The sequence below is a fragment of the Cydia amplana genome, chromosome Z (genome assembly GCF_948474715.1).
Source record: "Cydia amplana chromosome Z, ilCydAmpl1.1, whole genome shotgun sequence".
Taxonomy (NCBI): Eukaryota; Metazoa; Arthropoda; class Insecta; order Lepidoptera; family Tortricidae; genus Cydia; species Cydia amplana.
Window position 1 is genome coordinate 2,366,630 of NC_086096.1, and position 21,408 is coordinate 2,388,037.

The window sequence follows — 21,408 nt, forward strand, 5'->3', positions numbered from 1 at the left end:
TGAAAATATAACACGGATAGTTGTCGATGTCAATTTTATTTATTAAATGCGTAAAACTGTACAGAACTACACGAACGACAAGCTTTAGCTATGTTTTTAACACAGCCGTTTTAACTGAATTACATTTTCACGAGCGTCGCATTTTTGTCAGCGTAGTTTTAACTGAATAACATTTTCGCCGCGTACGTTTATCGAGCACGACTGTACCCTTTGTGACAAAGGCGGCCCTAATTGTTTCACTAATACCACTTCTAGGGTTCCGTCTGTGTTGTTACGTAGTTTATTTATAAATAGGTTATTTTACTGTATTTAAAATAAATTATTTCACACCATGCATGAAATAAAGCACTAGATAATTATTAGAAAACATAGCAGTTATTTTTAAACAAAAGTTCTATTTAATAAATCGGATAGAAATACAAAAAGTAGGTGAGTTGACCGTGACGTCATTGAGTAATGAATGTTTCAGATAAATTCCATATTAGCAAATCGTCTTGACAGTTCTAAAAAAAAACTGGTTTGACTTCTTGACTTTACTGTACTCCTAGTGTAAATTTCATTCGATAGCGTGACGTGACGCACACATCACGCTATCGTTGTCGCACACGTCACGTTTTCAAGACACTACTTACGTTTCGATTGATACGTTTTCTATTTATGCGATTGTCATTTGTTTAGGACAGGGGATGCACAGCGGAAAATAATGGTTACTTTTTTCAAGAAACGTCATCATATCGTATCTAGATGTAATATTTGACGAATATTAAAATTCAAATCAGGCAGTTAGGCCGTTTTTTACATGGGTTGAAATTTGGTTCAAATTTACTCGATTTCCGAAGATTAGCTGTTCCCTTCCCGCTTCCGCCGTTCAATGGAATTAATTAATGTTATCACGCCATTAATGAATGTGGCGCTGGGTCTGAAACATTGGAGATTTTAAGTTAAGGTTCTTAAAATAAAAGATGGATGAAAAGCGGGGTGTAATTTGCTATGGAAGTGGTATATAGACACACTAAATAAGCTATTACAGTATATGCGTAGTTATATAACACATATGAAGAAATATAAATAAGCTAGTACAGTAGGTATATATACGTAGTTATAAGTATAACACCTATGAAGAAATACCCAAACATTATCTTCTAAATTGGGCCAAACTTGAAAATATGAATATGGACAGGAACTAGCCATACTACATTTCCGTTATAGCCTATAATGTGCGGCGTGTCAACGTGAACCTTGTCTGAAATGCACTAAGGTTGATATTGGGCTGTAGCGTCAATTTCCGTCTTTGGCGGTCAACAGGTTAAATTGCGGTTTTTAAAATGTGGAAAGACCATTACGGGACCATCGTGTAGAAAACATAAAACTTATTTCGGTAAAACGTGACACGTAGAGTTCCAAGTGGGCCGAAATAGTTATTTTCGAATATACGTAGTTATAAGTACCTATGAAGAAATACCCAAACACTATGTTCTAAATTGGGCCAAACTGCGGACTCTTGAAAATATGAATATGGACAGGAACTAGCCATACTACATTTCCGTTATAGCCTATAATGTGCGGCGTGTCAACGTGAACCTTGTCTGAAATGCACTAAGGTTGATATTGGGCTGTAGCGTCAATTTCCGTCTTTGGCGGTCAACAGGTTAAATTGCGGTTTTTTATGTGGAAAGACCATTACGGGACCATCGTGTAGAAAACATAAAACTTATTTCGGTAAAACGTGACACGTAGAGTTCCAAGTGGGCCGAAATAGTTATTTTCGATACAAGTGCGAAAAAGAGGAAGTTCGAAACGAGTGGCGATAAATTAAAACACTACCGAAGGGAGTATTTTAAATCGACACGAGTTGCGAGTTACCTATTCGCACGTGTATCGAACAACGTTTTACAGTACATATGGCACTTTAAAGTGTTGACATACGCACGAAAAGTGCTATTTTACGCACTAGTTCGTACGCCCCATATGTACTGTAAAACATATTTTTAGCAGAGAGCAGGGAAAAACATGTACCTGCCTATCGGGGGATAACATATTTCATATATCACTTGCGTAGCTTTTTTAGTAGTTGCGTGATTGGACAGACAAAAATAAAAGTTAGAAAAATATATGGACATTTTAGGACACATTTTTCTCCTATTAAGGATGAAAAGGGCTCGCGAACCTGACTAGAAATAACACAAAAGTGGCAAAAAAGGTCACAATACCTATATAAAAATGGCAAAAAAAAACGCTCATCTTTAGTCTACTCTTCCTAGTCCAAAAGTCGACTTGCCCGCAAAGATGGACTCGCCCAAACCATAGGAACACCGACAATGTCGTAACAGCCCTCCGGATCAGAGGGCCTACCGCGAATCACGTTCGACGTGTTGCCTCCCTGTCACACTTACGTACGAATTTACAAGTGCGACAGAGAGCCAACACGTCGAACGTGATTCGCGGTAGGCCCTCAGATTTATCGCCGGATTTGACGCGTTATCGCGGTACTTATCGTCGACTTACTGCCCAATTTCAATGACGACCCGCTTTACGATATAACCGATTGGGGGGTTGGGGGGTTATTAAATAAACTTTGTTACGATTGTCGTTAGGGCGAGAAATGATCGGGCGGATCTTTTTTTTATTTGATTTCCGAGAGGTATCCAAGATTCAACTTACATTTAATTACGCAATTGCTGGAATAAAACACCACAAATCGGTTTTAAAGTAGCTCGTCGTTAATTTATAGTAAAGGTACGCCACTCCACTCTACCTAATACATATGGTGCTACTTTACCGCACTAGTGCGTTAATTAGCACTTTACGTGCCTATCTCCAAAATTTAAAGGGCCATATTTATTTTGTTAGCCTGTTGTGTCCCACTTCTGGGCAAACGCCTCCCTCTCTTTCTTCCACGCGTCTCCTTCTACGGCAATATGAGGCCAATCTATCCGAAAGACGTCAAGATCGTGCCGCTATCTCCTTCCATAGCCAAAGGGCAATATGTAGGTACTATAAATAAACCGTGTTTTTATTGAATTCCGTTAACTTCGGGGTATGGTTAAGTACGTTTAAGATAACTAAATGGCATAGTTAATTTAAAAAAAAAATTTTTTTTTGCTTTTTTACAAAAAAAAAAGTTTAAAAAGTAATTAAATGTAGCATATAGCGTTGTTGTAACACGGGCATTACATTTAACTCAACCAAACAATTGAAATCTGTGACATATCATCATATCAATGTCATTTCGAACATCGATTGACCGAGATTGTACTTAAGTTTAGTAGCAAATGTATGAACTCATTCTAAACACTAATCAATTTGTAAACCGGCCCTAAGGCAAGTGTACAAGCTTGTAGAGGCCTTATAGGAAAAAAATAAATTATTGATTATGTCCAAAATGGAGTTAATTAGAATATCGGTGTCTTTGAGAAAGTTACTTGATTTAAGCTCAGGAATGCAACCTTGAAATTAACGGAAATAAAAAAAAACACGGTGTATATTGTTATTTACCTTCGCATTTATAATACTAGTAGGTATTAATAATTAAATAAGCTTTTATTTTTTAATTTAAGAGTGGAAAAAATTCTGTCTTAAGTGAGACGAACTCACGGCCTCTGGATAGTCTGGATACTCAAGAGCCCAGATCCAGAGGCCGTGAGTTCGTCTCACCCAAGACAGCAATTTTTCCACTTTTAAATTTATTCTAAGCTTAATACCACCGTTCGCAGACGTTTCTAGTTCTTAAAAATTTAATAATAACCTAACTTATTCTGTGGTGGGTGATCTTTGGTGCCCTATCTCGTACAAATCTATGCCCCGGCACGTACAATTTACTGCCCAGTAGCACCTTACCTCAGTATTGTGGGCATCGTCTCCTAACGGCTATATATCCGTAGACGCCACGGTAAAGGGTTTGCATTAACGTTCCGTCATCGCGTCGCTAACCGAACTGAGTGTACGCCAGAAGTCCGCCAGATTTTTGTCGCGGGGCGAGGTAATTCCAGTCGGGGCGGGGCGGTGCGTGGCCGTTCTGTATAATAATACTATTACTTATTCTGTGACGACGGATCCGAAATGTATGGGAATATCGGCGGATCCGGATGATTTCATACATTTCGGATCCGCATTGCAAACCCTATATAGCCACGGACCGATTCAGTGGAGCGACTAGATGTTCCTTTAATGTATGCGGGGGCACGTTCTGTTTACTGTGGACAGTTTTTAAAGTAACCCTTTTAGTGAGTTTTCTTTTTTAAATACACGCATAAAATATAAGTGCTTGAAACTTCGCCCAGACAAATAATATAAAGTCGTTTTATTGTAATAATAAATCACATTTTGTTACGGGTCTAAGTACATATCTTGGACTCATTTGCGACGTTTCGACGCAGGTACTGGCGGCCTAGCCAAGATGACAATCGCTATCGCTTCGCCATCGAATCGCTTTGTGTCCCTCAATCACTCTTCCATATTAGTGTGACAGTGACAGTTGCATTTCGTACGCTACGGAGCGATAGCGATTGGCAAGTTGTCTACGCGGCCAGTATCCACATGTAGTTATACAAAACCCTTATCTCTGTTTAGACATTTTGCTAGGACATCAGTCATCCGCGAAGAAGACCAGAACCCCTAGTATGAATTTCATTCGATAGATCCCATACAAAATGAGACTTAACGCAAACGCGTACGTCACGTCACGCTATTGAATGAAATTTACACTAGGGGTTCGGTCTTCTTCGCGGATGACTGTCCTAGCATAATGCCTAAACAGAGATAATATAACTATACCTAAGGAAAGTTTAGGAAAAGTTAAGGCTAGTTATTAGAAATTCAAAACACCCACCACCGATATATTAAATATTGTCATCCCGCAACTTCATCTGTGTGGAATGATGAATATAAAAGCTATCCTTTGTCATTCCCCGGGTCTCAAATTGCGTCCGTACTGTTAAAAATTAAATCAGTTCAAAAGTTTAAGCGTGAAGAGTTAACAGACAGGCAGAGTCACTTTCACCTTAAATATTTTAGAAATTAGAGACTGCTTTTTTTGTCTTCAACAGAACCCCAGTTTTCATTAGTCAATCAGGAATCGAACTCAGGGCTCGATCAATCCAGTTGCCATGGTTACCGCTACCTGGCAACCCCCTCGTCTTAAACTGCTTGGCCGTGAAATGAAATGAACGATTTGGAAGTATTTTTTAACATATGTGTATTTTTTAAGGCCGAGTAGGTTCGTGTTTTTCTCTGTGGGGTATCTCTAAATTTGAGGGGGCGTTTAAATATTACGTAACGCAATTTTCGAAGACTTCTGACGTTTGCGTGTACCCCCCTCCCCCTACCTAAAAGTTACGTAACACCCAAATAACCATTTTTACCTAAAAGTCACAATTATGTTCAGCAAAGTATACTGCCGTATTCGAATTTCAAGATATTAACAAGAGACGACACGTACTAGATCCATTCTAGATACGTTATAGTTTAGATTTCAACTAGTTCTCTTTTGCAGCGCAATTCGGGCAACCAATGTCACTTTTACGTTAGATAGAGTTAGATATCTATTAGATGTGAATTGGATCTCTAAGTCATATCTTGTGGAAATCGTTCAAGAGTATCTCCAGAATCGCGCAAATGTTTAATTTGACAGGTTAGTTAGATCTTAAACATATCGTTATCGTATCTCGTATCGTATATTCAAAATCAGGATCGGGCCCATAATCATTGAACAAATAAGCGAGCGTGCATTAGTACAATCGGATTAGGTCTAACCTCGAAATCTCTAGAACAGACCTAAAATTTGGTATGAATGTTAATTAAAGGTCTCTTTTTCATGTTCAACCACTTGTGTTTTGTACAATAAACCGGTTATACATGCCAGGGATTTTGCGGATGCCGATTTTTTGACATCCGCGGATGCGGATGCGGATGCGGATTTTTAAAGGCTCACATCCGCGGATGCGGATGCGGATGTCAAGATAGATATATAAAAAACGTCAAATATTACATTTTAGTAATTTTTATTTCAAAAAACCGGCCAAGTGCGAGTCGGTCTCGCGTTCCAAGGGTTCCGTACATTAGGTCCCACTCACGCTTGACTGCTCATTTCTAAATAATATTTTAATAGGTTTTTTTGGCTAATGACTAAATTACCTAGCAGTCTAGCACTTACGCCGATGCTAAGACGTTCCTGTACCGACCTGTTCCACTTCCGCATCCGCATTAAACTCCGCATCGATATTATGCGGATGCGGATGCAGATGCGGATGTTGAAATTAATGCGGAAGTTCCGCGGTTGCGGATGCGGATATTCGCAACATCTTACCTACACAGGGCTGGTTCTAGGGTAGAGCGAGTGGAGCGGCCGCTCTAGGCGCCAAATGGTAGGGGGGCACCAAAATGGCAAATACTGTAAAAACAAACATCTAGAAAAAACGGACGGGTAACTAAAGCCCTTGCTACACGGTCGCCGACAAGCGTTCTAACCGTCTGTCCTTGGTCTGACCTTGATCAGTTTTGGTCAAATTTTGTTGGAAACAACTGTCTACACGGTCCGTCCAGACCAAGGCCACGCGGTCTGAGGGGCTTGTCGGCGACCGTGTAGCAAGGGCTTTGGGAACCTAATACTGAGTATGGAGCGCCTAAACTTAATCTCGCTCTACCCTGATCGAGTACTCGGGCCGGCGCTGTACCTATATACATACATACCGTTTAATTCTCCTTGTAAGTCTGTACTTAAAACATTAATTTAAATTTAATCGTTCGCTCCGACACGATGTTGAGGATTAGGTACGCAGTGTAGGTACCTACTTGTACGCAGTGTAGGTACCTACGGGACCCTTGTAGCTTCGTCATGTCCACCTGTCCGTATGTCACAGCCATTTTTCTGAAAAACTATTTGACATATTTTAACGAAATTTGAAAAGTAGATGTATCTTGTTAGCCGCTACTACTTAGTTAAAATTTATAAAACAAATAAATTTAAGGGAGGCAATCTATAAGTAACTTAAAGTAAAAAAAAATAGTGTAGGTACCCACGCAGGCACATCATTGGATACGTATTTAAAAATAACACAATTTTTTGATTCAGTGAATACTTTTCCAAATATTGAGTCCAAAACGCAATTATATGTAAGGTTTTGAATAAGGTGATGAATATGATGTTAGCAGAATTATAATGTGTAATAACGCTATTCATAAGTACTACGTTATTTAACATAACGCAGTAACGTTGAAAATACAGGTTACCTGGGCGTTTTTTTTTGTTGTCCCCTACACTTTTTTTTTCAAATTTGGGATTTTTTATGTTATTTCTACTCAGAATCACGAGCTCTTTCTATCCTAATAGGAGAAAAAAAGTGTCCCAAAATTTCCATACATTTTTCGATCTTTCCATTTCGCGACCGCCATACAAAGTCTATTTCTCCTATTAGGATAGAAAGATCTCGTGATTCTGAGTAGAAATAACATAAAAAATTCCAAATTTGAAAAAAAAAAGTGTAGGGGACAACAAAAAAAAACGCCCACCTTCATTAAATTAGCGGTTTTAAGGCCTCTTCGAGTGAAAGATACGAGAAGTTTGTATGGAAAAGATTAACTCATCTGATAGTTGCTAAGCGGGCGAGGTGTTCAAAATTACCTTGACACGCTCTTTTTCTCTTAACTAGGGTTTGCAAGATCCGTCAATTTTTCGGATCCGGATATTTCGGATATTAAAATTTGACGGATCCGGATAATTCGGATAATACGGATCTGTATCAAGAAAGGTGACGAAATTTACAACTTACATACAACGAACAGCTAGTAAAATGTTCATATTTTAGTTAATTACAATTATTAATAATTATTATTATTATCTCAAAACGATATAAATAAGTATAATAAGATATTCAGTGTAGTTTTAATTAGGTATTCCTATTAATAATATTATGCATTTTTTTTAGGAGGCCGTAGTCGATTTGTAACCGAAAACGCCAAAAATGAAGTAATTAAAGCAAATTTATTTCTATATATCTGCTCAGAAGAATTAATTCTAAAGGTGCCTAAAAACACCGCTTTAACTTCGGCGTTTTTTCTTAAATTTGCCATTATAAGCTCACAAAATAGAAAATGGAGAAAAAGTTACATTTATGTACTTTTATTATTTTATACCGGTGTGGTGTGATATAATTTATACTATTAAAAAACGTACTTCCTTTACCTTGGTAAAATAGCTATACCTTCAGTCGTTCGACTGAGAAAAATGGTTTAGAAAAAGTATCTAACTCATTTATTCAGTCCCCATTACAACAATCTTCCATTATAAAGTGTCATTCAATAGAAGTTACTAACTATGTAAACAAAAGTTACTAGTAAATTGACATTCAGTGTCATTTTTAGTATGGCGGTTTGTTTACATAGTTAGCAAGTTCCATTGAATGACACTTTAGGTATATATAAATCCAGTTAATTACTGCAAGATAATGTGAAATTACTACAAAAGTTTCGGGAAATTAAGAAATTTGGGCTACAGCTTCTTAATAACGAGAAAAAAATATCAATATTAGTTACTCAGTTAGCAGCACATGTTATTTATGTTAACAGAAGACTGGGAACGGACACGATAACACAAAAAAGTCACTGATAACACCACGCACAAGCACTAATGAAGTTCCAGGTAGACGACCCAAAGGCGACTGAGCGAAAACCTGATAACAATTACTTTAAAACATACAAATATTTACCCTTATTCCAGTCAGGAGGCATGCAGGTAGCTCGTTTTAAGACTTACTGTTACTACTGTTTAGTTTAAGCAATATTTGTACTTATTTTATGACGTTATCGCGTACCAATAACGCGACCATTGCAATATTTAACGGATCCGTGAGATCCGAAATATCCGGATCCTATGAGACGTTGGATCCGGATCTTAGATTTGACGGATATCCGGATATTTCGGATATCCGGATATCCGGATCTCAAACCCTACTCTTAACAATAAAGTCGCGTCAAATTCATTTTGACCACCTCGCCCGCTTAGCAATTTCTGCTGCTGACTGTATCACGGTTAGTCAGCGTTTCATCAAAACACATTTGAATACAAGTATGTTCTAAGAGTAGTCACGTGCCCTGGTAAGTAGCCATTTTATGTTATTCCACATATAAACACATCTGGTAAAAGAACAGGGTGAAATTACAGAGAGTATGAAATAGTTAACTTTTTAGGGTTCCGTAGCCAAATGGCAAAAAACAGAACCCTTATAGATTCGTAATGTCTGTCTGTCTGTCTGTCTGTCTGTCTGTCCGTCTGTCCGCCGTATGTCACAGTCACTTTTCTTCGAAACTATAAGAACTATACTGTTGAAACTTGGTAAGTAGATGTATTCTGTGAACCGCATTAAGATTTTCACACCAAAATAGAAAAAAAACAATAAATTTTTGGGGTTCCCCATATTTAGAACTGAAACTCAAAATTTTTTTTTTCATCAGACCCATACGTGTGGGGTATCTATGGATAGGTCTTTTAAAATGATATTGAGGTTTCTAATATCATTTTTTTCTAAACTGAATAGTTTGCGCGAGAGACACTTCCAAAGTGGTAAAATGTGTGTCCCCCCCCCCCTGTAACTTCTAAAATAACAGAATGATAAAACTAAAAAAAATATATGATGTACATTACCATGTAAACTACCACCGAAAATTGGTTTGAACGAGATCTAGTAAGTAGTTTTTTTTTAATACGTCATAAATCGCCTAAATACGGAACCCTTCATGGGCGAGTCCGACCCGCACTTGGCCGCTTTTATACGATACACGCGTGTACTCATAATAAGTACAATGTGTTCTCGTGGCCAATGTGGGTAAGTTTGTCAATTTATTTCATATTTTACCTACACTTCATTTTTTTCTATTTTTTTATTGTTATATTATTTCTATTCAGAATAAATAGGTAAATAAAATGGCTCAAGTATATTTAATGATGTTCCACATTTAAAGACCTTAAAAAATAAGGTAACATTTCAGATAATGCAAAATGGTTAATAACTTTCTTATACGACACACGGTATACGGTAGGTATATAAAATACAGAAGAAGATCACGTTTAATATATTTTTTACACACCGGCTATTTTTACTATTCAAAAATCTGACAATAAAGTTGCATTTTATCCACAAAAAAAGAAGACGCCCCAAATACACTAGGTTCATAATATATTTTACATTATGATTCACCTAAAATTTCATCCTGTATACTTGTAATGTATTCACCGAACGTATAACGATAAATGTATGCGATATTCGCAAAGGCGCGTAACAGTATAATTAAGATATAATTATATGATATCTTAGACGTTACGCTTTTGTAACAAATTGACTTGCAAACAGTGAATTAATAAACATGGCGCCGGTAACCAGAACACAGACTACTTGACTAGACAACGCATTACCCAATTGTTTATTGCAGAAGAGATATAACTCGAAAAGTTAAAAAATCGTACAGGATAAGTAAATGTGGCTTTACTATACGGCGCCATACTATGTTTTACATCACTTACCTACTCGTAAAAGGTGTTTACACGTAGGCATATCTGTCAGTGACTCGTGGTACGGGTAATGTTCGAACGTGCAATGACGCGGGGAAATTGACCGGAACGGCGGAAACGGATGCGGATACCTCACTCATCGTCGTGCCTTACTATGGTACTAACTTTGCAGTTTGTTGCATTACCTCATCAGTAGTATATAGTATAGTAGTATATAGGGGTCCCTTTGTTTCCCATAAAGTGTTAAGTCATAATGTATTGATTGTCATATTATCATATCATCATATTCTAACTTTAAGATACGACAAATATTATATATCTATTAGACGAAAACAAAAGTAACGTTTCTTCAAACAAAAACCACACTTTTGACACTTGTTTGACACTGACATAATATCTTGGTGATGTCTAATAGATATCTAGTTCAAAATCCGAATCGGGCCCCTAGTCATAAAACTGAAACCGTTAACTTTTCAGGATTTTCGTAAGGTTATCCTATACATAGCTAAGTTAGGTTAGGTTTGTTTTATGGCAATCTTGAAAACTGACGCGTTTCTGAACCAAATGAATTGTGACTAACGAACATGCGGGAAAACAATACATTATGACTTAAAACATTTTGGGAAACAATAGAGACCCATAATTATACTTATACTTATTACTTATAAGATAATGTAGAGAGATACGGCGTCATTAAAGCAAATGAGTATAAATTAGTTATGAATCATTCATATATTTCTTATGCTTCAGTTACGATACAAAAACCAATACTGATGGCTGTAGGAAGAATGATGCTAGTTAGCTGAGGGCCTACCGCGAACCCTCAGTCTGGAGGACGAAAGCGGCCTGCGATACCTTGACGCCTACATATCGTTTAACAGAAACGTGTTCCAAATATTGGTTTTAAATTGCTAAATATGGCCACAATATCATAAGAGCTTAAGCACTGAGAAATAAGTGCGTATTACAATATAAAATACATTATGAACAACGTATTAGCATTGCGATACAATGAGTAAATCCCGCAGCATCGTTGGTCCAATGTCTCAAGGGCCTATTTTAGATTTAAGCTAGTTATTAATTTAGTTTAGTATTTGTACTGTAGTATTTACTTCTGTATATAAGTTATGTAAATAATTCGTAACAAATTTTAGCTGTGTATTAAGTATTGTTGGTTATTCATATTTTTGTGTCAGTCATCTATCATTCGGTGCGGCAGCGCAAAACTAAAACTTACTGCCAGTGCTTTACGAGTCATATACTTCCCGTCTTGAGAAAGCCAGATTTGCGGCACGACCTGCTTTTTCCCGTACCATGTCCTAACTTTAAAGGTCCATACCGATGTGTTAATACTGTTTACCGCTGTGTGAGGGGACGTCGTCATATATGCACAACACGGCCAGCACACCCTGTAATAGCCACGTATAGCTCAAATGTCACTCCGCCTGTCCGATTGTTGAAAGGAAGGGATACCCGTTCTAGCCATCGTACTTCACTAAACAACCAATTTGCCACGTCAAATCAAAGTTAAAGTCAAATACTATGCGGAACCGGAAGCTTAAAGGCTTTCAAACTAGTTTCTAACTCATTCTATAACGCTACTGCAACGTTATTGCAACGTTATTTTAATTGTGTTTGCGCTTAACGGTATAATACGTTATTAGTGTTCCGTACAAAACTTAAGCGGACACGGTAAAAGTGATGGTTGTTGTTATAACTGGTATAAATTTTAGGTATATCAAATAATTATATGACCGATGTGAAAGTTTTCAAACTAGTTTGAGACTTCGATACCGATAATGGAACGTTATTCAACCTTATTTTTAATTATGTTTGTACTTAAAGACACTTTCTCGAACGTTATTTCTGTTGTGTTCAGTGGCCAATATTGATAACGCGACACATGTATTGTCGCACGTATAAAAGAGCATAGTATACTGAGTACACGAAACAGTATACTGTCTTTTTCGTTCGATTCTCGTATTTATAAGCAGAACAGTGCAGAGTTTGAGAGTAACATTACTGTATGTATGTGAATGTGAAATTTATTTAAATATTTACATTAAGATTACACGCATTATTACTGAAGCATCGTTATCGCGGAAATAACAGCTGATCGTTGGATTTTTATACCTAAGAACGACATTTTATATGAAAATGATCATAATTACTCAATTTAAATATAGTTACTATGCTCTAATCGCGCATTATTGCAACGCTTGTCTCACTGAAATATATTTTTTCTCTAGTCTATTTTTTGAAAGATTCTATAATAATTATTCATTTATTATTTGAGTTTCATTAGCTCATTTAGGTTTGTATAGTAGGCGAAAATGGCTCTTAGTTATGTAACAACGCTTAAAAAACATAGGTATATAGCATGAGAGCTCGGAGAATTATAAATTATAATTCGATAGGTACATTTGCATAGCCAGAGCGCAATTAATCTGTCAGCTCCCAGCGGCTCATATTTGAGCCAGAACGCTTATGGGTGATGTCATATCGTGGGAAACGACAGGTTAATAACGTTACTAAAATTTTAACGATTACTAACTTCATTTTCTGTTCAAAACCGTTCTTTGCATAACGTTATAAGAGATTAAGGGAGCGTTGCACAAATACCCTTTCAGAAATCGGCACAATAGTTTAGGGTCGGCTGTAGTTTTGTTTTAGTTTTGAACTTTATCTTTCGATTGGAACTTTTGAACCATTATTTGCCTATTTGTGGCCATTATAGAAGGGTTATTGATGAAGCTATTTCAGAGGTCGTCACACTACAAAAGAGTCTAAATATATTGAGATGACCTTACCTAGTTATCTATCTTATATCTCTATACTAGCTTTTGCCCGCAACTTCGTCTGCGTGATAAAGTAGTTGCCGCGCACCGCTACGGAACGGACGCCTGCTCGCGCTTGCGCCACCTAGCGGTCATATCTGTCGTAATAGACGCGTTTTGTTAGAGAGTGAGTCTTCTGTACCTTGTACTGTTATTTATTCTGTACTGTTGGTATCTAAAAGTAAAGTACTTACACGAAATAACTACGAGTCTCTACACCGAGTTTGCAGCTAATATTTTGGATTCATAGGAATGATTGAATATCGAATAGACGTACTTCCACGCTATTTATATATTTATAACTACTTATATATATTATATGTATATAGGTATATCGTATTCTAGTATCCACAACACAAGCCTTACTGAGCTTACTGTGGGACTAGGCTAATCTGTGTAACATAGCGCTATAATATTTATTTATTTTAAAATATAAAGTGCCCATACCAAGAAAGAGACGAGTGCTTTTCAGATTGCCATTTCAATCGTACGGAAAAATATGTTCGTGATGTTAGTAAAGCGTTGAAAAGCTCCGGAAACTTCCAGCAGTGCCCTCGTAGTTATGAAACGTGATAACTGACATGTTGACTTTACGGAAACGGAAATGCTGAAGTGTGGACACAGACATATATCTTATTAGACGTCTCATTTGTTGATTTTTGTATTACGATCATATTACGTTTAAACATGAGGTATGATCATATTATAGAATAGTGATTAGTATCATTTTTGTACCAAATCCAATCAAAACCAAATAGGGCCAAATAGGACACCAGATAGAAACCAAAAGAAAAGTACAGTTAGCTAAAAATGCTTGTACCTAAAATTAAATTTTTGACAAAACTTATGACATTTGACAGGCAACCTTACATTGTAGATTTGTGTGTCAAACATAGCTTGTCAAACACGATTGTCCATCAAACAACTGTCTATAGAGTCTGTGCGGAAAGACAAGAGTCGTGGAATGTATTGGGCTCCATACATTCCACGACTCTTCTCTTTCCGCACAGACTATATCTAACCTCCTAAGACCCAGAGTCAGTATTGCAGTTTTGAATTTGGAACCTTCATTTATTCCATCTTAGTTCAAAATTGGATTTCAATTTGTCCTTTTAAAAGGAACTCGGGACTTAGGAGGTGTCTAATAATGATGAAATCAACCATAATAATGTTAGCATTGCAATTAGCGTGCTTAAGGCTTCAGAGTTAAAGGCTTTTATTCTATTATCTTTTCAAAGAACTAAAGATTCACTTTGTATTTACCCTCACAGTCCAATTACGTTTTCCCTCTAATATTATTATAAGAATGATTTATTATTGCAAGAAAAAATCACGACAAAATACGGTAGAATATCAATATGACAAATGATAAAGAAATATTTGTTTTATCCGACCTTACCTTTGGGTAGTCGAGTGGAAAAGAGGGCATGGCTCGGTGTAGGACTAGAATAACTAGAGTTAGACTAAGAAAAGTGCAACGATTTTGATAGTACGCAGTGCAATTGGTACACATTTTCAAAGTGCATTTTAGACCTATGTTCGTGATTTTTTTTCTATCGAACGAAAATCAAAAAATCGGTATTGAAATCGACGAAGACACTAGAGAAACTCCCCAAGATTGCTAATTAAATTTTAGGCAACCGTATTGTTATTTATAGTTGGTCAAACCAAATTGTCAGTAAATAAGTACAAATAAAAACTATACTCATCCCTTTCTTTTGGGTGCGTCCTAGTGTAAGACAAAGACAGAATGATTCTCTCTGTCTATGTTTGAAATGAGACAGTCCTTTGACAAACTATAAGAACGTTACGCTTTTTCAAAAACTCCGCTCTCCGAACCCACGGCACCTTAAGTAAATGGGTGTAGGGTGTAAAATGGCGTGAATATTAATGGCATGGCAGATTTATTTTATTATTTCAGTAAGGACGTGAGCGAATGAGTGTTATCTGCAATCTGGGGCGGTAATGGTGCGACCCTCGTCAGGGTCGTAAAACGACTAGTGACGTCATGCAAGACCTCGAGTCCTGGATCTCGACTAGAGATGCACCGGATATTCGGTTACTATCCGGTATCCGGCCCTTATTTTATTATCCGGCCGGATACCGAATATTAACCTACTGTCAGGCCGGATTCCGGATAGTAATGCTTGATTACGGAGTAAACAAATTGGATTTAAGAAACAATCACGGTCATAATCGTACGCTCGTTTATTATTTTAAAACAATTATAGGATAATCATTTATTTACAAACAAGATATATACAGTGTATTACTAAAAGAAATTAAAAACTAGCTTAAATCTAAAATAGGCCCTTGAGGCATTGTACCAAGGATGCTGGCGACATTTCCTCGCTGTATAGCAATGCTGATACGTTGTGCGAGGTAGCCGCAAGCTCTTCGGTCACCAGTTACGTCAACCAGACGCTTCGCGATTTCTGCGAACAACTTATGCGCGCTGGGACCCCATGCATGGACCTAGAGTTTCAACTCCAAATGGTACAAAATGGTACTCTCTACCGAGGCTCTTATATTTGTTACGTTTTAAAATTTCGGCGCTTTCCGCCGCCCCGCTCGCTTTTACATTAGTCCGTTGGAGGTGGGACGGTGCCAGTGTGTGTAAAACAATTTAAACATCGTTCTCACTTGCACGCGCACTCACTAGAAATGAGTCCGCGCGAATGTACACTGCACAATGCGCACCTGAGAAACCCGAAATGTAGGTATAGTTCCGCCGGCCGAACATTCGGCGGCCGGATACCGAATATTCGGCCGATGGTCAGGCCGTACATCCGGTATCCGGTATCCGGCCAAACAACTATCCGTTGCATCTCTAATCTCGACTTTACTGGCTTGGAGTCTAACGCCGGTTGTACTTAAAAACTATAATTTTTGCATTTGACCCTCTAGGGGTTGAAAATAACATAAAGGACAAACAAAACTCACTGGTACTGTATAACCACATTTCGAGAATAATGGCGGGTTGCACCACGCCTATTTGATGTACTGATCTGATCATGGTTAAAAATGGCGCTAGCGGACTTGCACCACGCTATGTATGTGTCTGTTAAAAAGTTACGTTGCCCTGTAGGGCTTAGACGGCCGACTCTTTGTCATTTGTCACCATGGCTGTCACGTTCTAACAAATAATGTAAGTGCGAAAGTGACGCATGGCATGACAGGTGATAAAAAGGCGACCATGATAGCTTGTATGGTAGACCACTAACATCAAATATTTTGACAAATATGGCGGCATTTTTTGGAAGTATTTCATGAATGTATTCTTGATTTTTCAATAATTTGAGTAATTCTTGGTCCTCTTGAGTCACGTACCTCGTTGTAATATTGTCCCACCCCTACGTAGACGACGTTTTAAACATTTAAAACGCACCCTTAACAGAGCCCGTACCATGAGTCACTGACAGTGTCAAAACTGACATTTACGCTACCGAGAACGTAATTTACTTTCTATACATCTCGTTTTCACTAATATGCGAGTACGAGCCAGATGTATAGAAAGTAAATTACGTTCTCGACGGCGTTTATGTCAGTGCCAAACTGATGGTAGCCGTACAGTAGGTACCCCTAGTGTAAATTTCATTCGATAGCGTCACGTGACGTACTTACGTGTTGATGTTATGGGTAATTTTGTATGGCATTTTGAGTTTCCAAAACGTCCCGCTTGGCGCGCTGTTCAAAATCCCATACAAAAATAGACATAACGCAAACGCGAACGCTCGTCACGCTATCGAATGAAATTTACACTAGGGCTTCTAAAAAAGTAGTATGTTCATAAGACCCATATGAATGTTACATCACACTTTTGGTTTCGAGTTCTAACGGCCTCCTAGCCTGGTAGGTTCCGGGTTCAAATTCTGGTAAGGGCATTTATTTGTGTGTACATCACAAATATTTTGTTCTTGAGTTATGGATGTTTTCTATGTATATATTATGTAGGTATATCGTCGTGTAGCTCCCACAACTCAAGCTTTAATAAGTAAGTATATCTTATACCTTTAAACGAGCAAACGAGCTTGTATATTTATTTATATATTTCGGGAACGGCTTTGATGAAATTTGCTATATGTGGGTTTTCGGGGGCGAAAAATCGATGTACTTAACTAAGTCTTATCTTTTGGAAATCGCGCATTTTTGAGATTTTAAAGCTTTTCCGAGCAAAGCTCGGTCTCCCAGATATTAAGCAGTAAATGATGACTCACGTTAGAGTCGTTACACCAGGTCGTGTCCGGGCCGGAGCTTCCGGCGCTTACTTTTATATGACAGATGACGGTGATCAACTGATCACGTGATGCTTTCTATAAAAAACGAAGCTCCGGCCCAGACACGGCCCGGTCTAACGTGAGTCATCCTTAATAAAGCAACAAAGAACTCATAAAACTTGACTAATAATGTTATAAATTTCTAAGCAGCAAACAACTAAAATATTTACATTGAGATTTATTTATAATTCAGACTTATGTAACAAGTCTGTATATTTAGATGTACAGTCACGGACTTTAAGTGGTTTAATTTAATTTTTAACAAGCAGACACGACTGCGACCGATGCTATTAATATGCTGGGGTCCCCTAGACCTATAATATAGTGGGAAGATTTGCTAACTACGGATGAGGTCTTGGTGGCTCAGATGGCAGAGCGCTGGAGTATCGATCCAGAGGCCGTGAGTGCAAGTCTCTCACAAGGCAGTAATTTTTCCACTTTTAAATTTATTCTAAGCTTAATACCACCGTTCGCAGACGTTTCTAGTTCTTAATTGGTTTACTTTGCATTGGACATTTCATACCCGTTAGTATAGTTGCCTAGCAACAAGTCTTGAAATCCATCCTGTATACCCCAGAACGGAAGCACATAAAACGCGTTCTGCTATAAAGTCGCGCGTTATATCGACTTCCAATGCTTTACGATTGAGATTATTATGTTTTATTACTACGGGGTCTAGTGATGGGTCCAAGGAATAATGCCGTTCCCGGACATATTACTTTATTTCCGGAATATATATTACCTTGACAATAAAACCAGCCCGTTTTTTAATTAAGGACAAGGTAATTGTACAACATGAGAAACTAAACCAGGCGTGGCTCACTCCGCGAGTTCGTCGCATCGCTACAAGTACCTACATGTAGTACAAGTACATGCGGCCCACACCAATTTTGTCTAGCCCATGGTATAATAATATACCCCGCCTGGTACTCTCTTCCGAGATTCGCGAATGACCTAACTGTCACTTGCCTACGTCATCATACTGTTTACAGGTTCTCAAACTTTAAAATGTGGGAGAATTTTAACCAACGGTGAAAATTATTTTAACGGCATTAATTTTAAGTTATTCATGTAGAAACATAGTAAAATAAAACAAATCTATACTGCACTTTTCACTCCTACTCTTACAGTTCCGAATAGAGCAGCCAACCATTTTCGTAACAAAACATTAATTACCAAGCTTACGACGTGAAAAGTTTGGAAAACACTGCGACTGCTGACACTGAGCGAGAAGGAAATAACATATAATACGCGTTCGACAAGGATGACGGTCTGGGACAAAATGGCGGATTGTCAAATGTGACAGCGCTATCCTGTGTTGCCAGTAGTGTAAACAGAATTACCCGAACGTCTGAAATTTCTTTCGTGAATCGGAAGATATTGCTAACGAATAATTAAAAATAACGTGTTATTGTAAAATTTAAGATAAAATACATATAAATGAAAATTATTAAATTACCTATAAAGAAATATTTTAACTTATTAACCATAAATATAATGTACCCATGTAACATCTTATGTTGAAATAAAGTGGCAATGTTATTGTGACGTAGGCAAGTGACACTAGGAAGAGAAGACCATGTTTTATTAGACCATGGTCCAGCCATAGTAATTGATGCCGCGCACCGCTACGGAACGGACGCCTTTTTTTGGCGAAAGGGGAGGAGAATTTGGCCCTGCTCGCGCTTGCGCCACCTAGCGGTCATATCTGTCGTAATAGACGCGATTTGTTAGGGAGTGAATCTTCTGTACCTAGTACTATTATTCATTCTGTGCAGCGGCACATCACTAGTGGGGCGCAATGGCTGCACAGTGCCGATGGCCATAAAATCGACAAATTGATAAAAGAAATTATAAACACTTAACTTACCTAATAAAACTTATAATAATCGGATGACGATGAATTGGCAACAGTAGTACATATACAGCAGTAGGCGCTCTAGCATGAGTTTCGTTCTCTCGCGCGACTCCATACATCTGGCGCGACTTCAAGTATGGACTCGCGCGCGAGAACGCAACTCATGCTAGACCGCCAGAAGTTGCTAAGCTGGCGAGGTTTTTAAAATTACCTTGACACACTCTTATTAACTTATAAGTCGCCTCAAGATCATTTTGAACACCTCGCCCGCTTAGCGACTATTGCTGCTGACTGTACCTAGTAATCGTACCTATATTTATAATCTTACAATGAGCTCTTTCATTTGATATGTAACACGATATAGTTAGAAAATCTTTTATTTTTAATTTTCTCATTTACCCCTAAAAATATTTAAATTTCATTTCTTTACGTTACACGTCCGTCTTTGGGTTACAAACTTACATATGTGTGCCAAATTTCAACTTAATTGGTCATGTGACAGACGGACAGACAGACGCACGAGTGATCCTATAAGGGTTCCGTTTTTTTTCTTTTGAAGTACGGAACCCTAAAACTAAAATTTTGCGTTAGCCATGAGATTATATTTCCCTTTTCGACAAATAAACCACACCTTTAAACCCTTACCGCTATTATGTAAACTGTATGACCCTAGGGCCATTACGAGTCCTACACACCGGAGGGCCAGATAAGTGCGAATTTGTACCACAAGTGAAACAGTGTGTATAAAACGTGTATAATCCGGGATTAAGGTGAAAAGGGCGGGAAACAGGGCCCCAAATGGGCCTAGTTACGACCCGAGGGTTGCCAACTATTTGTTGGTGGAATATAAGTCTATTTTTTTATTCCGTAGACTGAAATGACAGTTAATTGTATGAACATGAAGTGTCATTTCATACTATTAACTGACATTACAGTCTACCGAATAAAAAAATAGACTTTAGTATTTTCCAGAATAAGGCATCATAAATATAGTACATTTCAAAAAAATATAGTACTTTTAGGTAAAATACTAAACATAAGTGTATTACACTTATTATTATACGATTATACGTTTAATCGGAAATACAGTATTTTAGCGTACTATATATTTTTCTAAAAGTATATAGTACAGAGAGCCAAAATATAGTACAATACTATATAATATAGTACGGTCGGCAACCCTCTGGGATTGACACAGCTCCTGAAAGTGTTACAGGCTCAGTATGGATATGATGGTTGTTCTTGTCTAATACGTGACAGCGTGATAAAACGGTGTCCGTCACTTTCTATCGCGCCGTGTTAAAAAGTGACGGATGTTTTGTCACGTGGATAAAGCAATAATAGGCCTGCAGGCTGTATTTGGGCGGCAAACCCTATTTTTTAATTATAGTATTTTTGCTACGTAGCGGGAAAATAATGCTACGAGCTACGGCGTAGCACCAGTAGCGCAAATGCGCATGCATGTGCAACGCGAATTTTCCACTATTGGCCTGATTGGAACTTTAAGGCCGTGCATCGAAAAATAACAGGATCTTAGAAAGGTGGCAGTGGCTAGCCCCGGAAACAAACAGTAGTGATTTTCGGATATATGTTTCTTGACTATATGATAAGAGATTTCGTAGTAGTCGAAACACGAATGCTTAAAATTTTCTCGATAGAAAATAAATCCAAACTTACGTGTTCATTTTTCGGTTTTAGCTTCGTGCAACTAGAAAACACATCCATATCCAGCACAACCCACCTTACAGCAAAGGTTTTCATCTCGTCTTAACTTTCAAAGAACTAAATATTAACTTATTATCCTTTACCGATGGATTTATTATCGATTTTTGATTTTATGAATTCAACAGCAAACGCCCATTTTACGCAGTTCGGTTTCTCTTTCTGTCATGCGTCAAAGTCATAAATGCATCCTTTATGCCAGTAATGTTAGAT

General features: G+C 37.8%; 1 protein-coding gene and 1 long non-coding RNA gene across 3 annotated transcripts in view; one reads left to right on the forward strand and one right to left on the reverse strand.

Moving 5' to 3' along the window:
- Nucleotides 1–21,408, forward strand: part of LOC134660882 (adenylate cyclase type 6-like) — a 284,528-nt gene that overhangs the window by 161,982 nt on the left and 101,138 nt on the right. The gene's annotated exons all lie outside the window — the stretch shown is intronic.
- The window catches only part of LOC134660963 (uncharacterized), a 230,232-nt gene that overhangs the window by 94,186 nt on the left and 114,638 nt on the right, over nt 1–21,408 (reverse strand). The window contains exon 3 of one of the 2 annotated variants that reach the window (XR_010097913.1): nt 9,426–9,711. The exons of the other annotated variant lie outside the window; for it this stretch is intronic. This is a non-coding gene — a long non-coding RNA (uncharacterized LOC134660963). The remainder of the gene's footprint in view (nt 1–9,425; nt 9,712–21,408) is intronic. 2 annotated transcript variants of the gene reach the window in all.